The sequence below is a fragment of the Phyllobates terribilis genome, unplaced genomic scaffold (assembly GCF_046119375.1).
Source record: "Phyllobates terribilis strain yellow unplaced genomic scaffold, ASM4611937v1 Scaffold_4__5_contigs__length_816908805, whole genome shotgun sequence".
In the NCBI taxonomy this organism is placed as follows: Eukaryota; Metazoa; Chordata; class Amphibia; order Anura; family Dendrobatidae; genus Phyllobates; species Phyllobates terribilis.
The window spans coordinates 176,244,865-176,269,172 of NW_027362764.1; positions in this window are offsets into that span (position 1 = coordinate 176,244,865).

The window sequence follows — 24,308 nt, forward strand, 5'->3', positions numbered from 1 at the left end:
TGAATTGCACTCATGGGGTCGTTTTGAATCCTGACATATGTGTCCGTATCCGCTAGTTGGCGATAGATTTCACCAACATAGTATGATTGGTCCAAAATTACTATCGCCCCTCCTTTATCTGCTGGTTTAATTACTATCTGTTTGTTATCCTGGAGGGTCTTAAGGGCTTGTTTCTCAACTCTGGAAAGATTTTGATGTGTGGGGTAAAACCCTAAGCGTTGTTCGTGCAACAGACCTTTAATATCCTTATCAATGAGAGCTATTGTGGTCTCAGCTGCATGGTTGGTACATGGTGGCATAAAGGAACTTAGATTTCGTAACCCTAAAGACGAAATAGAGAGTGGAGGAACTCTGTGAGCGGATGTCTCAGTAGTGAGTCCAAAATGAGTCTTAAGGCATATCGAGTGGTAAAACCGCTGTAGGTCCTTCTCCAGCTGGAAAGCATCCCAGGTGGGTGTAGGGCTGAAAGAAAGGCCTTTCTGCAGAACTTGCAATTCTGTGGGAGTAAGGGTATGACTTGAGATATTCCTCACCAGGTTACTCATCTTACCTGGGACCGCGTGGTCATCCTTTGTCCTCCGAGATCTTCTGGTGGGTCTGTGCGTTGGTATCCTCCTCGTTTGCCCTTCTATAAAAAACGCTGTCTCTTTGGGCCAGTGGAGGAGTCGCTCCCGGAACTGAAAGAACCTTGATTGCGTTGCATAAGTTGTCGATGGGGATAATTGCCGGAGGAGGTGTTCCATCGGTAGACTCTATCGTTGGCGTAATCGTCGTTATCACGCTGAAACTTTTGATGTTTTCGTTCCTGGAGTACTTTTTGATGTTCCGAAATAATTTTGTCTCTTTTAGTCCTGAGATTATTCCAGTCAGGTAGAGATAAGTTTGCTGGAAGTTGTGCTTCTGTTGCCGCAATGCTCTTTTCTATGTCCTTGATAGCTTTCTGTAGATGTTCAATAGTTAAGATGATTATATCAAGTGAGCATTTCCTGGTGATTTTACCATTCTCTCTTTTTCTTCTAAAATTGGTATTTTGTATTTCTTTTGTTAATATCTCTAATGCACTGTGTTAACTAACACAGTCTCATACTTATATGTTTGTATATATTACTTTATACTTATACTATGATTTCTTGTTTTCAGTAGCGACTGATTGAAAAAGGTCGATTCAGGCCGAAATGTCTTATACTCGCTATATTGTTGTCACCCATCTCTGGTTTGGTTAAAGTATCTTATAATTTTTGCTTTAAATAAATCACCTCTTTCAAAAATTATGAGAGTGCGAAGAATTAAATCCATTGTACTAATTTGGGCCTACAAGCCTATTGCATCAGCACCTCGACTCATGACCGAATGCACGCCAACCTAATCCCCTATTGTGTCTACTAGTGGACACCCTTACATGGGCCGATAGACAGGTGACCTGGCTCACTTTAAAATTACTACAATAGCCCCAGATCATTGCAAAACACATCCATAAAATCTAAATTTTATTGCAAATTAAAAATTGATACAGAGCCATAAATTGATGTAAAAGAGATGTCATCATTTCAAATGACACTAGTTCTATTTCATAGCTTTTTAAAAAAAAATCTTAGGCAATTGACAAAAATCCTGATTCTGAAAATGAGTAAACAATTACATGATTTTTTTAGATATGTACACAACTGTTGATGTTCAGTATAAACATAAATATTCAGTTACTGTTTTAGGTCACTTCTTCAACTGTTGCTCGGTCTACTACAAAAAAAAAGCTAACGGATACAAAAGTTAACTATGTCACAGGTGTCTTAAATTGGGCCGTTTATTACTGTGTAAACTACTGGAACACCAGCCGATTATTCACTTACAGTAACATTTCTATTCCACCCAATTATCATTTTGAATTTTACTCACTCCTTCATTTCTTAAAAGCATCCTTTGGGATAAAAAGTGAGTTTTTTGAGCACTTAAGCAGATTTCTCTTTTTTAAAAAAAAGTTTAAATTTGGTTCATTGATACATAGCCCATTTATTGAACAATTTCAGATAAAAAAAGTCCTTTAGAGTCATCTTTGGACATCACTACGTACAGGATGTGACAAGAAGAGCAGATGAAACATAACTATGTACAAGAATATGCAGGTTGCATCTCTACGGTTACATTCCGGTAAACATAAAAGGGAGATAAGGAAGAAGAATATAAATATATAAAATAATTCAATTTTTATTAGAAATAATGAACAGCAAAAACAACAGACAGCAAAATAGATAAAAACATGAATAAAAATGTTTACAAGTAAGGAAAGGAGGAGGGGCTTGAATAGGGTAATCCAGAAAGGCCACTCCAAATAGGCAGGTTTTAAATAAAGTGAAGTATATGGTAACCTTGTTTAAGATAAGTGTATTCCATGTAGTTAACAAGATTAAAGAGTTTACAATACAACATAACATGTCAATTCATATCAATAGATCAAAGTAGGAATACATCTATAAAAAATGTAAGCTACATCAATAGAGCAGACAGATAAGCATATTTACCAGGTGTGGTAGATCGCTCTCTCAGCTGCACATGGAGGTAGACACAGGTACGCTGTCTTTAAATTTCGTGTTGGTTTATTGAAGTGCAGCATAAACCAACATTTAAGTCCATAAAAGAAAACACAGCCTACTGGGCAAAACAGGAAAAACCAAAACAAAATGGCAACACATAGCATGGCCATCCTTCTCCACTACCTTTTTAATCATGGACTTTGGGATCTTGCTGAACCTCTCCACTAGGCTGTCCGTCTGAGGATGGTACACTGACGTCCTGAGTTGTGTAATCTGGAGAGCCTTACACAACTCCCTCATCACCTTCGACGTGAAAGAAGTTCCCTGGTCTGCCAGGATCTCCTTTGGCAGGCCCGTCCGGGAGAAGATATGTACCAGCTCTCGGGCTATGCTCCTGGCAGAGGAGTTTCTTAATGGTACCGTCTCTGCATACCGTGTTGCATAGTCCAGCACAACCAGTATGTATTGGGGACCCCTGGCAGACTTCACTAAGGGCCCTACAAGGTCCATGGCAATTCGGTCAAACGGGACCTCCATAATGGATAACGGAACCAGGGGACTCCGGAAGTGGGACATGGGAGCAGTTAGCTGACAAGTAGGGCAATACCGGCAGAAATTAACAATGTCTCGGTGACACCCAGGCCAGTAGAACCTTTTCAGGACTGCTCTTGGGTTTTGTCTACTCTCAGATGCCCACCTAAGACATGCAAATGGCCAAATCTAACACCCTACGTCTATAGGGACTTGGCACCAACAACTGCTCTAACACTTCCCCTCTTGGTTTAGTGACCCGATAAAGCAGCTCCTCATTTAAGGTGAAATATGGGACACTGGTGTCAGCCCGTGGCTCTTGAGCGACCCCATTTATCACAGTCACATTGTCAAATGCACCTTTCAAAGTAAGATCCTGCATTTACGTGGTCCCAAAATTCCCCCCCGAAACACCCAGTTCAGGAATCTCATCCTCATGGGTCTCTGTCTCGTCCTCGTCGCCAGCAAGGATACACAGGGGCAACTCATCCGCCTCTGACTGTAATGGGGATTCTTCATGGACCAACCGGCTCTGGTCTGAGCTAGTGGGCACCACTGAATTCCCCACAAGTCCCAGAACAGCCTGAAGTCCTGCCCGATTATAACTGAGTGTAACAAGTCTCTGACCACGCTGACCTCATGGGACTCAGTATCACGGTTTGTTTTTATAGTCACTTGGGCGACAGGGTAGTCCTTGGCGTCCCCGTGGAAACAGTGGACGCCTAAAAGTTTCCCAGGGATCAACTGGTGGGGGAGTGTGGCCCTTCCCTGAGTCACTAAACTCCCCGAGTCCAAAAGTCCCGACACCAGTACCCCATTTATGGTCACGAGACAGGACTTTGGCCCCTCAACGTGCTGATAGTCCACACTGCAGGTGGGGTATGCATAATGTGAACAGTGCCTTCCAACGCTGCAGGGACGCTGCTGTAAGACAACGGGCAGCTATGTGTCCAGGACCATGACATCTCCAGCAGATCTTGTCTTTCCCAGCGGCCTTTGCCAACCCCTCAGTTGTGGCTCTGCTCCCCCTCTTTTGGGACTGGCCCCCTCTGAGTACCCAAGTATGGGGATGCAGCACCACCTGGCTTCCTTAGGGACCTCTCAACCACCTGGTATCTTTCTACGAGGCCGAACAGGTCATCTGCATTCCAGGTGTTTCCCTGGGTAACCCAGGTCTGTACTGGCCTAGGAAGGGAGTGCGCAAATCTGTCCATGACAACCCGCTCAACCAACTGAGCTGGAGTGGAGGACTCCGGCTGCAGCCACTTCTGTACAAGATGCAGAAGGTTGAACATTTGGGAGCGAGGGGGTTTATCACCATAATACGCAAATTGGTGAACCCTTTGGGCTCTGACTGACATAGTCACTCTAGCACATGCCAGTATCTCAGTTTTTAATTGAACATATTCCTGGGCAGCCTTCTGGGGCTCACCAGTCAAATAGGGGGCCAGCACATCCGACCACTGCTCCATCGGTAGCTTTTCCCGCTCTGCCACCCTCTCAAACACAGTCAAAAATGGCTCCACATCACCTGGGGTCATGTTTTGCATGGCTCATCTTACAACTTTCCGGACGTACAAGTCATCACCTGGAGTTGGGGGAGGGGCTGTTGGCCTCCCACAAACTACCTCTGTGAGCAACTCCATCTGCTGCTATCGGAGCTGGTCTTGTTGGTGCTGCTGCTGTTGGTGGATCAGTTGCAAAAGCAGCTTGCTTGTCTCCTACTGGGCTAGCACCAGGTGCTTGATCAGGTCCTCCATACCACCTGTCTTCATTTCCTGGCTTATGGCTGTCTTTACCCAGGACATGCGATTTGTCCTCCGCTGCTACACGTGGCTCCTGGGGAAAACACAGCCCGCTGGGCAAAACAGGTAAAACCAAATCAAAATGGCAACTCAAAGCACAGTCCTTGTGGTAGCAGGGATCCGCCTGCTCAGAGTTTAGCAACTCCACATAGTTCAGGCCAGCTCAACACAAACATGTCTGGAGTTATTCTCTCCAGACTCACTGAACCCTGAATGCCTCAGCACCCCTTCACGCCGCAGTCCTTTTCCATTTTTGTGCTTTTGTTTTTTGCTTCACTTCTTCACAGAGCCATAACTTTTTTATTTTTCTGTCAATATGGCCATGTGAGGGCTTGTTTTTGCGGGAAGAGTTGTACTTTTGAACGCCACCATTGGTTTTACCATATCGTGTACTGGAAAACGGGAAAAAATTCCAAGTGCGGTGAAATTGCAAAAAAAGTGCAATTCCACAATTGTTTTTTAGTTTGTTTTTTTACCATGTTCACTAAATGCTAAAACTGACCTGCCATTATGATTCTCCAGGTCATTACGAGTTTGTAGATACCAAACATGTATAGGTTCTTTTTCATTTGAGTGGTGAAAAAAAAATCTAAATTTGTTAAAAAAAAGGCGCCATTTTCAGGGACCTGTAGCGTCTCCATTTTCCGGGATCTGGGGCCAAGTGAGAGCTTACTTTTTGCTCGTTGAGCTGACATTTTTATTGATACCATTTTGGTGTAGATACAATGTTTTGATCGCCCATTATTACATTTTATTGCAATGTTGCGGTGACCAAAAAACGTAATTCTGGCGTTTAGATTTTTTTTATCATTACGCCATTTACCAATCTGATTAATTCTTTTTTTACATTGATAGATTGGGCGATTCTGAATGTGCGATACCAAATATGTGTATATTTGATTTTTTTTATTGTTTCATTTTGAATGGGGCGAAAAAGGGTGATTTAAACTTTTATATTTTTAAAAAAAAATTAATATTTTGAAAAACATTTTTTTTCTACTTTTTACTTATTTCAATAGTCTCCTTAGACTTGAAGCTGCGATTGTCTGATCACCTGTGTTGCAAATAAAAATGCTCATCTGCTATGAACGCCGACCACTGGGTGGCGCTCATAGGAGATGGCTATGACAACCATAGGGGTCTCATCAAATTTATCTAGTTAACAGCCGCGGGTGGATCGCAATTCTACCCGCGGCTGTTGCGGGTACATGTCAGCTGTATAGATCAACTGTCATGTGCCCGGAAAAGTGCGAGCTCAGCTCCGCAGCCCGCACCAAAGGGGTACATGTATTGCGCATGTCGTGAAGGGGTTAAACCCCAGACCACACCCTGAGGTGGAGATATCGTGAATGGCCTCCCGCACTCACTCTAGCCAATCACATAAAACTGTCCAATTTAAATATGGCTGATTAACCCTCTCAGCACTTATCATGCAGGAGAAGACTTCCAGTTTCACATCACTGAAGCTAACAGCCTCAGTGAAACATATCTCCCCTTCGAAACCCTGCCAGTGACTTTGTCACACAGGGTAAACTAAGGTGCCCATTCCCACGATGAGTTTATAGTGAATTTTTGACAAAGCATGTTTTGCAAAAAAATGCGGCGTCTTACATTTCCAGCAAATTGGATGGTATATATGGAAATCTCATGCCCAGTGTGCTTTGTCTCATGCTGGCAAACTGACCTATGATGCATTTTTGAAATGTGCAATATGTCATTTTCTCTTGCGGGTACACAGAGTTTTATATACATATTTTTCCCATAGAACTGTTTTAGATGCGGAAAATTCACAAGTAAAAAAATGCATTGTGTTTTCACTGGCGAAACACAATGAAAATGCATATCATCCACATATGACTGAATCAATAAAGTTTTGTCAAAGCTAAACACCAGGAAAAAGCAATAACAAAATAGAAAATTTAAAAAAATTACATACCAAAAGAGACAAAAAGGGCAGCATCAAAACGCAGTAAAAAGCACAAATTGAAAAACGCACTAAAATACGCAAGTAAATTAATTTGCATAATAGATGCAGAAATGCTACCGAAAATCTGCAGCATCAAAAACTCAAATACTCATTGTGGGAACATAGTCTAAGAAATTCTGCTGGTACTACAATCGCAAGTTTTATGTGGTCTCTTCATATGCAGTATCCCAGTAGATACAAGTACTTTTGCATCACTTTTGCAGTTATCTGACAGCTGGGATGATTGACTGCTGTAGCAGTCACTCACATCATTGGGAAGGTGTTGCGGGGTATTCAGTGCATAGAGTCCGGGGTACTGCACTTGAATTGACCAGCTTTGGGGAACTTGAGAAAGTTTTCATGCGAAATGGTGTTGGCCGATTGGGTTTTTGTTTGCACAGCACAGTTTGCATATGTTTAAATAAAAGGTTAGCACTATCGTCATGGGGTTACCTCGACAGTTTGGAGCCATAAGACCTCAGCATCGGATGGCTCCTACTCCAGCTCAGAGAAGAAGCACTTCTCCGTCATTTTAAATGTGTGTTTATTTCTTCTGGCAGAACAGGGGTTAAGCAGCCATGTTGGAATTCCCTGTGCTCACAGCTGAGCTCAGTTAGCCACTCCTTTTCCCTTTTAAATCTGGGTTCTGATACAAATCCTTGTCAGAGCTAGCTTTTGCTGCATGACTAACGGAGGGAGAGGAGTTCTTATGAGAAGGAGAGTTGAAGGAATTATTTGTGACTGTAGTCTGATTTATACACGTGGTAATTCCTTATCCTTCTCCATTCTTGGTTTATTCCCCTACCTTCATATCCCGATGCTTTCCTCTGTTATATGCGAGTGAATATTTTGTGTGCCTGGAGATTTCTGTTTACCCCTGGCTGTGTAACCCTGTTTGTCAGGTTGATGTACTACTGTGCACAGTAGTGTCCCCTTCTCTGGGTGGGGGGAATGAACAGACGGAGGGATTACTCAGGAGGTAGGGTGAGGGTCGAGGCCCCGGCATCTTCAGCTTCAGAGGTATATCGGGGAATATGGCAAGCTAGGGCGCCCCTAGTGTTAGGGACAGGGTAGGAGGACAGCTGTGTCGTGACAACTATATGTCGATACCTAGTGTTGCTATCTTCTGCCTGCAATTTTTTTTTTTTTTTTTTACAAAAAAAAAAACATGCCTAAGGAAATGAACATTGATGTGAAAATACTGCTCTATCCTGCTTCTAGTTGTCTCCCACATGGATATGAATTCATCTTCTTAGAACATATCGCAAGGAGACCTCATTTCATTGCCACAAACAGTAACCAAAATTCAGATTTATTTTCCCTCTGTCGGGCCACTATTTATTAGAGAGTGAAATACAGATAACGCCATGTCCTCTCTATGTCATTTTTATAGTAACACAACTTCTGTGTGATGGCTTGCTAAAACTCTACAGATATCAACATTTTCATCTCTTGTAAAAATGTCCAGTGCAAAATGGGATAATTATGATAAATACACGGAATTTCATAATCAGTTCTCTTTGAATTATATATTTATGAATAAAGTCCACGTATCTAAGTTTGGATGCATTGGTCATACTACATCCTTACTATACCTTAAAAACCTAGTAAAAACCTAGTGTGAACTAGACATCCCATTCGCAAAAGAAATAAATCTAATAATCAACTGGATCCAAAACATTGGAAACTTGGACGCAATGTAGTATATCACCTCGCACTAAAAATGAGCAGAAATATTTGCAGGACCCAGCCGCCACATCTGTAGTCCTCGACTGCTGAATGGGAATCAAACAAACTAACTCCTTCCTGCCAGAATCCCTGTGTCACAGGTGTGTCAGATATAATAGACAGTCGCTCTGGATCTGGCTGTAGAAGGTCACTGCACTTGGCATTACAGACGCCTTCTTAATCCTTCTTCCTTTAGGACCCAGCGGCGACCTCCCTCCTGCTGTTGATTGACACGCCCTTGCTTGGGAGTTAAAACCCATTCAGTTTTCTCCAGGGAATCGCCAGTGATACGTCTATGTGCCTTTGTGCAGGCTTGGAGCACTAACAGTCAGCTAGCTTCTTCTCTGGTTCCCTTGGAGGACAGTTGGCGTTACTCCTCTGGTGTCTGCTCAAGCTAAGTTTATCCCCTTTGTTTGTCTACCTTGTTGTCTTTAGTTTGGAGTGGAGCCTGACCAGTGCTCACCCCTCCCTCTCCATATCTAGGGCCAAGCTCTAGGGACATATATGGCTTAGGGTTCTGCTCGGCGATAGGTGTGGAAACTATATAGGGACGGTAGGGTTGGCAGGGTGATATTAGATCTGCCTAAGGGTCTCCAATCCCCTTTACCTTAATGTTTGGGCTTCCTCTCCCTCTTCCCTTCATGTTGGACTTAGTCTTTCCCACACTTTGCGTGACACCCTGGTGCCTCTACTGATTTGTAGATCAGGCGCAACTTGATTGTTGCGTCATGATGACCCCACAGTGTTGTACATGGGCTAGTAATCAGATCAGGCACCAGCAATGCCGGAAGGCAGGAGGCGGTTCACAGGGCTCCAATCCAGCAGCAATGGAATACAAATCAATTCGCTCATCTATAAAAAAAAATGGACAATCAAGTAATATATGGTCAATCACAGCTGCAGTTGCTTTCTACTTTCTAATAAAAGCAGTCTATCAAAGATAACCCTACTATGATGTCCATATACCATTAAGGACAGTTAACGACACAATACAAAGCCATGCAAAGAACATTGAACAAGACTGTTCTTGCATTTCTTGCAGACAAATCATTTCAGACATTTGTATTATATGACGATTCATCCTTAAATTATCCCTAATGTTTTAACTTCACAGCGAATTAACTTGTATTTTTTTGTATTAGCTGCAATTTGAGAAGTTCACACCAGTCCAGTTATTTCAGCTGCCAATTAATTTTTGATTAGGTCACTTACTTAGCAATTGTACTAGAAATCTGAAATTGCGGAGTCTGCTAATGGATGCAACTTGTACAATAAGGAAAACTCACACAATAACTTTTGTATTTTAATTCAGTGAAATTATTGTCATTAATTTCCTCTAATTATTCCTTTTATATTAAAAATATAATGCAAATTAAAAACAATTAGAATGCGTAAAATCCACTGAGGCCTTTATTTGGGATGATCTTATTGGTTTTGGTAATTGTGAAAATTGGTATCATTAGGCTGCACTATTTCAATAATGTAATTTTAACTACTTAATATCACTGGCATGTAGTTGGTGGAAAATTAAGGAAATATACAATATCTAGGTAATATAAATGCTGTCTATACAAAATATTAACTTTTAGTAAACCCTTTTAAGCCCAAATAAGAACACTTATGCTACCTGTCAACAATTTTGCCTTCATTGTGGACTTTCCATTTGTAAAAACCTGCATTGCATTCTCCTGTAATTGCTATGACTTCTGCAAGCCTGCCTTCGGTCTTATGGATTCAGTGGCAAATTCCACTTGGAATGGATATTGTAAAATGCTGCCTATAGTTTTCTGTGAGTTCAAATTGTACCCATATTTGCCTCCATTATAATACGGAAGTATATAGATGTTTTTGTTTATATATCTTCTATTAAACATCTCACGTTGCATTGTGGTGCAATTATCCCTTTATAAGCATTTGTTGTGAGAGAGAATACTTTGCCTTTTAAAGGCCCTACACGAATGGTGATAGGGTAATATGGACCAAAAAATGACAGCAGAACATAAAGTAGGAAAGGATTTCCTGGAACCCAATTTAAAGAAGATCTTGTTATTCGCACACACATACACTGTATATGTAACATTTTAACCCAATATGAGTTTTTAACAAATATTTAGTCTAAAGATAGGTCATCAAGGTATGACCAGAAAAAGTCTTAACCCTGGACCTTCATCAATCTGTAGAACAAAAAGACTTTGTTGCGACCCCTTCTTTGTGTTCCCAAGCAGATTCAAATCTTCTAATTGTTGGATGTCATCAATTAAAAGCTTTATAGAACCCCTTTAACATACATTTAAAATATTGTATTTATATACTACTGAAGCCTTAAAGGGAACCTAACAGCTGATACATGTTTGCGGATCCATGGGTAGATGCTGGCTGCACAATTTCAGCCAAGTATGATTTCTCCCCGGCCGCTGTGCTTGAGAGATAGCTCTCTCCTTATAAACGCATGCTGGGAGAGACTTTTCACTCCAGGACAATGGGAAGGGCAGAAGTCGCTGGGTACCCGCATGTCCGACTAGTCTCCCGTGCAGCTCAGTCCCTGACGGCTATTAAACTATGTTTTTCTATGGAAAGCTGCAGCATTTCAGAGCCAACATATAGAGTATAGCTGACATCATGCAGCCAGCGTCTGATACATGTTACCCACAGATCGGGCAGCATGTATCAGCTGTCAGGTTACCTTTTGGTATACAAACTAGGCACTCTTGGGGTGAGGGGATTTATATTCCCTATTTGAATAATCATTTTCTGAGATCAGATAAATATATCTGCTTGAGTAAGACTTCTCAGATTAATGATCTACACTCCACATCATAAAGCATATTAGAGGGGCTTACTCTGCAAAAGAGGTACATCTTAAAAGCATTAACTGATCCTCGCATTGATATGATTTGCATAGTATAAAATAGGTTTAATCATTTGTAAGCTTTATTGTTGTCCTTGTTGTTACATCCTTTTTATACATGTGAATTATAACCAGGTGAAAATAATTTTAGCCTCTTAAATCCTGCTGAGATTTTGGAATACCATTTGCATGGATGCGTGAACAATAATTCTGAACAATACGACCAGCTGTCCATTGCTTGCCCACCGGCTTGCTCTGTGATTTTAGAGCTGATAGAATTCAGGTTGTTTACCAAATAGAGACACAGAAGTAAAAGATACCTGAACAAGCCGTTATGGAGGTTAGTTACGATGAGGTGCTTCATTTTAACACTGTGACATTATGAAAGTACAAATGCCACATTGCTTATTTCCAATAGATATAAATCTATCCCAGTAATGTGAAGGCCACACTGGTGCTTGGCTCATTGCAGAAGAGGGCTGATGGCACTTTGACTCTAACAAGCCATGTACCTGTGTGATCAGTACATAAGAACCAAAAAATTTTTGTTTAATAAAGGTTCATACTGAATTATTGAAGATAAAAAAAACTTGTGAAATTGACACCCTTTTATTCTGTGAAACCTACAATACCCCTTTTATATACAAGATATGATATTTAATTGATTGAAAAAAAAACAAGCCAACACATAACCTGGTTGGCACTGTTGGAAGTAGATTTATTAAGGGAGTTTTCCTTTAAATACATTTTACACCTATCCACGTCGACCACATCAACAGAGGTCGCCAAATTTCATGTGTGAATAAAGTGGTAGCATGCACCAGACACAAAGCACTGTTATGTCCGATACATATGTTTAGTGGAAAAAAACTTTTATAGTGTATTTAAACAGGCTGACAATGGGGAAGCAAGTGTTCGTAGGAATGCTTCTTCCTTATTATCAGCCGGTGTAAATATGCCAGCATCCATCTGATGTGTTAATAAAATACCTGTATGTCAGATTTTTGGTTCTTTTATGACAGCGTAAAAATCATCTTTTTTACTATGAGAGCTTAGCGGTATAACCACTGTAGGGATTCACGCTCTCTGATAGGCATTAGGCCTTAGCTAGTGTTCACACAGGCAATGCAGTTTTGGTCCAAACACGTGTAGTTTTTAATTGCTTACCAAAAGTTGCACAGCACTAAGACAAACTCAAACCCTTAGCCTTGTCCAAGAGCTATCTAAAGAGAACAGACTCTGGCTACTCATACATGGCTATGCTAGTCTCAGCTCGGTCAAACAAAACAGCTATAGTTCATAGCAACCACTAATACTTGCGGTTCTCTGTCCACAGCCTATGCAGACTCTTCTCAGAGAGGGATTGAGGCTTTCCAACAATTTTCGGCTCCAAGACACATCCAGCCTGGTGCTCACGATCTGTGCATTCACCAGATAACACATTTACTTCTGCAAAATCCAGGAGACTGACTGACTCCTCAGTCACTCCATTCAGAGAGAGATCCCGACATGTCTCTCTCCCAGCTACAGCTCACATTTTGGCTGAACACCCAATGAATCTGCTTCCTGCTTCTTAGAGAAACCATGCAGGTGCTTCTAATCAAAGACTGCAGCACTGGGATTTAACCCTGTCCTTCCCAGCTATGATACACCACCATCCCACATGCGCTAAAACCAGCATACTGTGAAATGAGTAAACCTAACATGTTGTATTCTTGGATTGGGTAACAATAATCTCATTTGATTCACAAGTTAAAATTGAGTTCCAAGTTCTTTCTACGATTTAAAAATCCTAATAATCAACAGAATGTTGCACCGTGTAATTAGCATATATGTTGCCAATAACATGATGCAGTTTGGGGACAGAATGATGGTAACAGACCATTAATACTATCTGTAAATTCATCTCCCTGTGTAAGAAAGCACCAATCTATCCCCCAAATCAGCCAATCGATATGCATTATAATAACCCCACTTAATAGCTACACATGCAGGTATGACTGTAGATGTATAATATAATATTAGGAGTTGTTTGCTGAAGGCCTTGAACCATGAAGCTATTCATCTGCCTGTTACAATGAGGTACAAGTTGACCATTGTTAAATTCATTCCTTAATATAGTTGCTCTGCAAGGCCACTCTCATCCATACTAAGTGCATATTAAGCAGAGTGGCCTCCTGCTAACAGGCTCTGAATTTTTAAGTTGCATATAAATTCTTAAAAATCTTATCCACTTTTCTGCTACCGTAATATACTGCAAATTTTTTGCTGCAAAGCCAGACAAGAAATTCACATTGTATGCTCCCTGTGTGAACTATCTCTAAATGTTTAAAAGTTAAACTGCAAGACATCTGTCAGTAGACTTGATATTGGTTTTGGTCGTATTCCTATAAATTTATTCGTATAGAGAGGCCACTGATAATTCTGGACTAGCCAAAGTATCACAGTGTTGAAAAGCTTTAACCTCCAATTTAATTTCACAGTACTTTAATGCTTGAAAGCTCCTTCAAGACAATCCTAGCCCATCACTTACCATCCTCCTTATGTTTTCCACAAAAGGTCCAATGCTTCCTTCTACTGACATAATGTAACCACACTATTACTTTATTTTTAACTTTTTAAACTTTGGCGCCCCTGAGGGTTCAGTCGCCACAGAGGTACTGCACCTCACCCAGAGGTGTGGTGTCTCCTTCGCTCAGGTAAGGAGGGAGTGCTGCCCCGAACCCCAACACCCGCATCCAACACTACACTGCTCCAGGCCGGCTGGAGGGGCAACATGGGTGCGTAGAGCTGAGCCCTGACCCTGGCTGGAGTGGGGGGAACCCAGAGGTAGGTGGAACCAAGTAGTGGGTGTGGGTGGAGGAAGTAGCATAGGGGAGCACCATAGTAAGAGGTATAAAAAGGGAAGCCATCTTAGGGTGAGTGAGTTCAGAAGGGTCAGACAGTGAGAGAAGTCAGTCTGGGAGCAGAGTCTCTTTTGGAGCTCTGCTCCACAAGTAGGGCCTAGTCCTAGAGGCCCAGGAGGGGAGCAGAGGAGTAGGCTCCGATCTAAAGAAGGGATCCTAGGGGGTACGGCGAAGACAGAGGGATCGTAGGCCGCAAGAAGGGGACCAGCCCCTGGACCAGTCGTGTAACTCCAAGTCTCTGCTGGAAAAACCGGAAGCTTCTGGCTTATATAGTCAGTTGCCAAAAGTCTCATTCTAATCTCCGCGAGGGTCAAGCAGGTCTGGGAACTCCAGTAAGACAGGAGGGACTTCAGAGCACCCGAGCGGGATTGACAGTGGGGAAGCGCAGGGCAGGAGGGAGAAGACCCAGCGTGAAGACGGTCTAGCAAGGAACAACAGAAAGCGGGGTTCCGTCAGGTGCACCCAATTTGGCTGAGGAAGAGCTGAACCCCTGCCTAGTGAACGCAGCACGACGTGGGGAGGCTGGCACCCGTACGGTGCACCAGTGGAACTGTCATAAGAACTGTGAGTAAAGACTCGGATGACTGCACCGTACTGCCTCCGTCCATTCTTTCATCTGCGCCATCTTTCCCCCTGCACTACAACGCCCAGCGCAACCAACAACACCTACACTGCCCTGGAGCTAGCTCTTCCTGTGGAGAGCCACACCATCCCTACTGCAGTAACATCAGCTTCAGAGGACTGCTTCGCAGCGGCGGCTCCCTTTGGCCGCATTCCACAGGTGGCGTTACAAACTTTACAAATCCCCTATAAATAAAACCCCCTTTTTGTTGACCGCCCTGGGCCACGGACCGGGCCAGCCACCGTGATATTCCCCCCCACCACATCCACAGGCCCAGCTGCCGAGTACCCCACGGCTCTGGGGGCGCGTCATCTTCTGGCGTCACGAACAGGATACGTGACCAGCCCGTTATCGGCGGGTATTGTGTGCCTAAGGCACTGTTTTTCTACATTGAATGTGGCGCCCGCCCCAGAAGAACGGGCGCCATTATGTGCGTGATCAAGAACAACAATATGGAACCTCCCATCGTGGGCCGGGTCCCAGAATGGCGCCAAAAGCACACCCTGCCCCTTGCAACAGTGACTGTCCCCGTAGATGTGTCCATCAAGGCAGGGAGGACGTCACAAGGAGTGACCGACAGCAAGCAGCCATGGGACTGCCCCCGAAAGGGGAGAGGAGGAGGAGAGAAAGAATGGAGACAGGGTGTGGTCTTAACCAGTCTAGACAGACCGCACCCGGCAACCAGCATGGATGGAAGCAAATATCCAGCCTCCGCCTCTGGCCTGCAGCAGCAAGCGACCCCCCTCGCCCTGGAGGGGGAATCTAGTAAATTGTCCCTGGAGGATGCGGAATTCCTCCAGGGTGAAATCCTGGAGCTGAGCCAGCAAGTAGAACGGGCCAAGCAAGCAGCGGTCACCAAGTAGAGGAGCGAGCTGCTAGAAAAAATGGCAGCACGGTGGAGAGCAGCACCGGATGCCGGCGGCGGTAGCCCAGCCCCGGCGGAGCCCGCTGAATACCAGGAGGCCGTGTGCAGCACAGGAGCAGGTAGGAAGAAATCCCCTGTCCCGGGTGCTGCAAGCGCCGACCTGCTCCTGGGCCTCCTCCACCAGCACTCCCCGTACCCCGCCATGCCCTCCCTGGAGCAGCTGCTCAGCCCGGAACCTCCACCCCCGGGCGCTGATCCTGAGGACCTTCTACTTGGTGCCCTCCCGGAACCTCCACTCCCGGGCGCTGAAGCCAGGAACCTCCTGCTCGGTTCCCTTCCGGAGCCTCCACCTCCGGCACCCGAGTGGGTGTATGGCGCGCCAGCCTTCGATTGGTCCGCCCGGTTCGAGGACCAGCAGCCGTGCCCGCTACTCCCGACACCAGCGCCCCCGGTTGCCTGCCCCAGCGGAGAAGAATTTAGTTGGGACAACCGGGGGGGGACCTGATGGGGTTCCTGCAAGAGACCCAAGCTGAAGCCCTGCGGAGGAAGGAGTTCTGCAGGCGGGAGCTCCAGCAGCTGGAGAAGGAGCGGCACGCTCGGCGGGCGCGCTGTGAGTATCTAGAGGCCCGGAACAAGGCCGCAAAGGCTCAAGCCCGGCAGGCGGAGTCTGCCCACCCCAGTCCCCGTGAAGAAGGACTCGTGGTGAAGTTCGACCTGAAGGCTGGGTGGGGCTTCATCCGAGATCCCGACTTCGCAAGGGACATTTTCGTGAACCGGCGGGATGTTGAGCCCGAGCTGGAACAGGGCCATCCCGTCCGGAATCTGTACCCCGGTGACCATGTCACCTACACGTGGCACCACGGGGAGCGTGGGTGCTACGCCCTACAAGTGTACCGCGTGATCAAGGACACACCCCCGCAGGACATAGCTGATGACCCGGCTGGATCCAACAAGAACCAGAAGTACCCCAGACGGGGACCCCACTACTAGTATAGTAGGTGTAACTAGAACGTATATAGTCACCCGTAAGGGTATAGTAACTTTAAGTTTGAAATAATGTTTGTTTTAGTGCTTGCATAATTACCCGTCAGGGTATACAGACTCCAGGCTGGGGACTGTGAACAGCCAGAAACTTATATTGTACATAGTTCTGCACTTCTTAAAGTGCTCTCTATTGGTTTTATAAGAGTAACCAAATGATCTCAGAAGAAATACCCGTTTGGTGTGGCGGAAGACGTGGTCCACCACCAGGATCACGTATGCCCTGGTGACCGCCCTGGGCCACGGACCAGGCCAGCCACCGTGATATCCCCCCTCCCACCACATCCACAGGCCCGGCTGCCGAGTACCCCACGGCCCTGGGGGCGGGTCAAAACCTTTTTAGCATGGCTACTGGATGAATCAGGTTGCATTTTAACTTTTCTGCAATTAGAACAGCATTCAGTTTCTTTAAATAGCAAGAAAACGATCCCTGAAATTCCAAATAAGTCCTAAAATTTAACAATTTTGCATAATCTCCATTAACAAAGTTGTCCAAAAATTACTTACTTTATGGGGAGGTCAGGCATAAAATGTTTTTGTTTGTTTTTTTTGGGGGGGGGTGCATATGGATTGCAAAGGCATACTCACCTCCTGTTACCCCCATTGATCCAGCAAAGGTCAGTCCTGTGGCGATGACTTTGCTGTCCAGTTATCACAGGGCCGCTGACGCATGTGATTGCAGCATTCAGGTGACTAAATCAGCGCATCATTGGTTGTTTCTCTGTTGAGTGTCTGATCCAATAACCTGATGCTGCAGTTAATCACCCGCTTCAGTGGTGTTATGACATCTAGATTGGACAGTCATCTTTCTGACCACTGGATCGGCCTGCACTGGATAATCAAGCTGTCATGCGTCTGGGTTTGAACCCTTGAGCCTGTGCTTTATGGTCAGTTTCTCTCTCCACTGAGCCACAACAGATGGACCTTTTCTCTCGGTGTTTAGTTTCTGTTACCCTAAAAAGAATGAAGCAAGAATAACAGGTGTTTTCATTTACTCATTTGTCTGCCCTATCATCTTTCGGGTGCGGCTTTATATACTTTTTCCCTGCTGGTATGTCCTGCTGGTGATAGTCTCATTTGAATGTCCAGTTATACTCTATAGTTTAAGCCAATTAGTGAAAGACCAGCTAGGGTTTATCTCTCTGCTGTTTATGTTCTTTACCCTGCACCTATCTTCTGTTTCTTTTTAGGAAGTTGGCGGCTTATTCTCTAACAGTACGTTCTTAACCCTAGAACGCATGACCATAAAAATCTACACTTTCACATACCTGGGGCCTTTTAGGCCCGTGTGCAAATAATAAATAAATGACCAACTGGAAATGACAAACAACTATATACCTGAGGAATACCTAGAGTTTCAAAATTCTAACTAAAGAAATCTTGCAGAAAATAGAAAACAATTAACAGGGCGGGCCTGCGAGGCCCCAGGTATGCATTCTAGGGTTAATCATTTATTTTGTATTTCGTGACTTGTTTTACTCACTCTCTTTCTATTTCACCACACTTTCCCTTCTGTAGTTAATTTGCACTCTGCTCTGTCCTCCGGTTCTTTAGAAGGGACGCTCGATGGCTTTTAAGGGAGCATAGACCCAAGTTGCCATCGTCTAGTCTGTGGTTAGTGCTATTTCAGCTCTTGCAGAAACCACTAGGGACTGCAGGGTCAGTGGCAGTTTTTAGTGTGTTACCTATTTTCTCGAGTGAGTAGCTACACTCTCAAAACACAGGTTTAAAAGGAGTGGAATATATCTGGTTGTTATTTTATAACAACCTATGCCCTCAAAACATTTTTGACCCTAGATAACACATATTTTGTATGAAAGAAGACCGTTTCAAGGGTAGAAAGAGATTACAAAAAAAGGGTCTGCTCTTTGAAACAGCACCGCTCTCTACCACATACTGTGTCAGGTATTGCAGCTCAGCCTCTGTTAATTCAATGAGTGTGAGCTGTAATACCAGACACTAAAAATGAACAAAAGTGATGCTGTTTCTGGAAAAATAATCTAATTGTTTTATTCTAACCTCAAACAAGTCCATTGAAGACACTCTTAATGCAGACAATTACAGCTGTGTTACACTTGATTGGAGTTAGTGACAGTTATAGTCACATTTTGCAAAATATTTCTGTCTAGAGCATCAACATCTCTTCAGAAATAACACACATGCCACATCTTAACTCTGGCTGATATTAACACGTAAAGTATATATTATATTAGAAAACACTTATTATACATTTGTAGATTTTTTTCCTAGCCCTAGATGTAAAGAACATTGCCGTACAACAGATGTTTAGTTGTCTAAAGTTAAATTAGTCTGTGGCCTCAGCCTAACTAACAGTGAACAGGTGCTTACATCATAAAACCACAGTCACATTTGGCAGGGATGCTGGTGGTTTCAAAGAGACCAAAAATTAAATAGGCGTGAAAATGAAATTAATGTTTCAGTACTTTGTTTAACCGTGTAAACAGTCAGCATGCCCAGCTAATAAATACATAGCCTACCTTGTTTCTACAGATATTAAAGTGGAGCAAAAGTTATCAGAAACTAAAAATGGTACCCAGGATAGGTTAAGTTCCCAAGATGAGTTTGGAGTCTGCAACATGTCAATTTCTCTTGCAAGTAAGGTGTGTTTTATTTGCAGGACTTCCCCATAGAATTGCAACAGACGGAGAAAATCTGCAGGTAAGAAACGCATGTGCACTTTTAGTGCATTCCAGTTGAAAAAATGCAGCAAAAACATGTGTCTAAACCTTGAAACACAGCTGTGTCCCCTACATGACATGTGGAAGAAGGTGCTATGGTCAGAAGAGACCAAAGGTAGAACTTTTTGAGGTAAATGCAATATGCTATATATGGAGGAAAACTAACACTGCGCATCGCCTTGAAAACACCATCCCCACCATCAAACATGGTGGTGGCAGCATCATGCTGTGGGGATGCTTTTCTTCAGCAGGGGCAGGGAAACTGGTCAGAGCTGATGGAAGATGGATGGAGCTAAATACAGGGCAGTTTTGGAGGAAAAGCTGTTCGAGGCTGTAAAAGACTTGAGACTGGGGCGTAGGTTCACCTTCTAGCAGGAGAACGACTCTAAACATCCTGCTAGAGCTACAATGGAATGGTTTAGATCTAAGCATATTCATGTGTTTGAATTGCCAAGTCAAAGTCTAAACCAAAATCCTATTGAAAATCTGTGGTAAAACTTGAAAATTGCTGTTCACAGATGCCTCCATCCAATCTCACTGAGCTAGAGATACTAGTTTGCAAAGAAAAATGGGCAACAATTTAAGCCTCTAGATATGTAAAGCTGGTAGCGACATATCCCAAAAGACTTGCAGCAGTAATTGCAGAGAAATCTGGTTCCTCTACACTTCACAAATACTTGCTACTTCTTGTTGGTATATGATATAAAATCCCAATAAGATACATTTAAGTTTGTGGGTATAACTTTTAACAATGTGGAAAGGTTCAAGGGATATGAATATATTTTTTAATGCACTGTACATATTTGGCGTGGTCATATCTCCCAACTTTTATAAACAGAGAGAGAGACATGTATTGCAGCATATGCACAGTAATTATGCCCCTATTTAAGCCCCTTAGTGTTCTTACCCACAGAAAGCCTTTTCATGGCCATTAAAGCGTTTGATGCTCTCAAAAATGCTACGACAAATAGAGTATAATACCGCCACACCTGCCAGTATGATGACCCCACTCAGTATTATGCCCCTACAGCCATCACTCAGTGTGAAGTTTTCCCACACAGCACCCCACACAGCATGATGGCCTGCCAGTATGATGCTCCCACTGTCCCTCAGCATGATGCTCCCACGGTCCCCACTCAGGATGAAACACCCACAGCATCCCATCTCACACAATGTCCGGGTCCCCACAGCCCCCTACACAGTATGATTGTCACTCAGTATGATGCTCGAAGAGCGCCTTAATGTGATGGCCCCCACAACCCACCCCCTCGCTCAGTATGATAGTCCCCAACGCCAGTCCCCTGCTAAGCATGATGGCCCCCAATACCAGCACCTATCTCAGTATGATGGCCCCAAAGACCAGCCCCAACACTCAGTATGATGACCTCCAATACCAGCCTCCTACTCAGTGTGATGTTGTCCCCACAACCCACCACTCAGTATGATGTCCCCAACTCACTATGTTTCCCAAGTCTACCCCCTACTCATTGTTATGTTCCCCGCAGGCCAATCCCCACTTATTATGATTTTCCCAGTGACCCCCCACTCAGCATTATGTCCTCCATTACAAATTCCTCACTCAGTATGATGTCCCCCAAAGCCCACCACTCAGTATAATTTCTCCAAAGATACTGACATTAAAAAAATAAATAAATACTACCCACCATGCCGTGTTCCCCGGACGCGCTGTACAGGTGTGTGCACCTGAAGGCTCCACACTTCAGGTGCAACATAGTGAAATTATTGCACATGCAAAGCTCAGAGTTTCAGAGATGCTGTGGATGCCACTAAGATTGTGATGACAGGTGGGGAAGAGGACCCAGAGCCAAGCAGTGCTAGGCATCCTGGCTTACGGGCCACATATCTAGTTATCCAATTATCAATTTATCCTGTTAGAATAGGTTCACTGATGGAGTCAATGAGTTAACTCTTTGAACAGCCACCAATGTGCACTGAAACAACAAGCCTGTAAAAGCCAACCAGTGAGGTTTTTTTTAAATGATATTGAACGCAAAAATGATTTTAAGCCAAATGCCTTTAACAGGTATTTAAAGAACTTCTCCGAAGAAAATAAGTTTTCACTTATCCAAAACATTTTGACCAGTGAGGTTTTGACTATTGGGACCCGGAACCATCGGCAGAATCTGGAATTTTTATTTCTAAAGAGGCACTATTATCCCAGTTACAAAATGAAGTGGCAGGCCGGATGCTCGACTGCTACTCCATTCAACAACTTTGAGATTGCTGGATAAAGCTGAGCGCAGCATCACACATGCGCACTGCCACGCCATCATAACATGGATAAAAATGCCGCATTGTGCGGATTGGTGCAGGTCCTGGCAGTCAGACCTTAGCAGTCAATAAGTTATCATTATCACCTATCCTGTGACTCGATGTTAATTTGATTTCACCTGACAATCCCTTTGACTAAAAAAAAAATGTTACCCAAAAGTGTCCAACTTCACATCCATTAATTATGGAATCTAAAAGATGCCTACACATAAAGAGGTCTGTCTTTAGATTTTCTTTGATGACCTTGATTTTTGGTCTAAGTTATACTGAGCCTACATAACTTCATACATCCATGAATCACTCTTTTAATATATGACTTGATTATTTCTAAACAGAGTTTAATACTGTTTAAATCCATTTATAGCACTATGGCAATATTACTATTCATCGTTCATGCCTTGTGCAGTGTGGTATTTATTTATCTTATACTAGCAATGTGCAAGTAAATGAAACAACAGTTACAAGCTGGTAATTTCACACTTAAGCTTAGCTCAAATATGAAAACATGAGCACCATATCAATCCCCTTGCGTAATGAGTGATCTTAATGTCCGTGACATTAATTCAGTTATTACAAAACAAGTATACGTTGATTTTATTTCATATGCGCCAAGCATTTAGGACTACAGCAAACCTTAATTTAATGCATAAATCTTAAAGAAAAATAATAATAAAAAATAAATTCAGCCAAACTGGTTATAACAAGGCACTGGATGCTGCCTGAAAAAATTGCATACAAAAATATCTTGAGACTCAATGCCATTTGAACATAATAAACACCTTCTGGGAGTTCCTTAGTAATTACTGCAAGAAAAATAATTTCCATCTTGTTGCTAACTATGTTGGATTTGAAGCCAGCGCCTAGATTATCCTTAAATACCTTTTACTTCTGGGAAATCTAGATCTAACATTTTGTGACATCATGTTTGCCAGTTTAAAATTATTATTATTGTTCTTTAAACATACACATAGGTGACCAGTGAATGTGAAATTCATTGCCCAGCAGTACTAACATCGGTCATTGTTTTAGTAATATCTGCTAGATTATTTGATACAAAGTAACCCACACAGTCTACGTCAGTCATCAATATGTCTTGAGACATACAGGGCTCTGGAAACTCTATATACTTGGTGGCAGGAAAGTTTAGATTCTTTTTTTCTGTTAGATTTTTTTTTCTATTTTTTTTCTTATTGGGAATGTACACTATGGACAATTAGTTTTTACTAGAAGGGTCCTTTATGAATAAGTTAAATGATAGGGTGCTCTGTAGTAACCCTATGAGATCAGTTAGAATGTATGCGCATTAAGTTTTTAATTGCCCTGTAATTCCAGCAGAGGAGAAATGAAGTATTACACAGTTTCATTCAACTTAAAGGGGTTATCTGGTCTTCTGATGAAAGTCTGCAGTCCCTCTAGGGGACTGCAGACTTGTGAATCATTAAAGCATGGGCACCGCACACTGTCAGGATTCTCCGGTGTTGCTGCCAAGAGTGGGTGGTCACGTGACCGTAAGTATACCATTTGCATACTTCTGGTCACATTCCAACTAGACGTGCATGGCTTCTCTCAATTAATTTGTACGAAGGACATGACTGCATGCATGCAAATCATATACTTGCAGTTGCATGACTACCTGCTCTCACTGCCAACATTGTAGAATCCTGGCAGCATGCGGTGCTCATGCTGTAAGGATTCAGAAATCTGCAGGCACATATTGTGACTGCAGACTTTCATCAGAAGATAGTTCAACACCTTTAATAGACTTTCCATGAATGGGTTGGCTCCTCCATAGTTAAAGAATCTTTTTAACCTCTTTCCCCCTTTGGCAAATAGATGAGAGTCCTGATGGAGGGACCCCATTAATTAACTCAGATTTCACTAACAGAGTATAGGCAAATGGTCCAGAAAACCTTTTTCAGACTGTTTACTTTGGATCTTTTCAAGTGATTGCCAAGAAATTTCAATCCTTAAAGGGGTTGTCCAGTACTTTATATTACCCCCCCAATGTATCTCCCCGGGGCCCCTAAGGATTTTTGTAATTACCTTACGTTGCAAATATTGCCTGTGAGCGGCGCCATCACTGGCCGCTCACAGGCGTCACGTGACCCCCGGCTGCTGCCGGCTCTGACATCCGCTGACGTCACGACAAGTACTGGCAGCAGCCGGGGTCTCTGTCTTCCTGGTTCCACGGTGGATGCCAGGCTGTGGGTGGGGTTAGCCCCACGCGTCACACACATCCACCGCGCGCTCTGCCTCTCCCCATTCATTGGGAAAGCGTGCTGTGGATACTGGGTGAGACGCGGGGGGAAACCCCGCCCACAACCCAGCAGCCACCGCAGGGACCCCAGCACTGAGTCACACCTGAGTCACGCCTCACTTGTCGTGACGTCAGCGCGGGGTCACGTGATGCCTGTGAGCGGCCAAGGATAGCCGCTCACAGGCAAAAACAGCAACCTAAGGTATTTGCAAAAATCCTT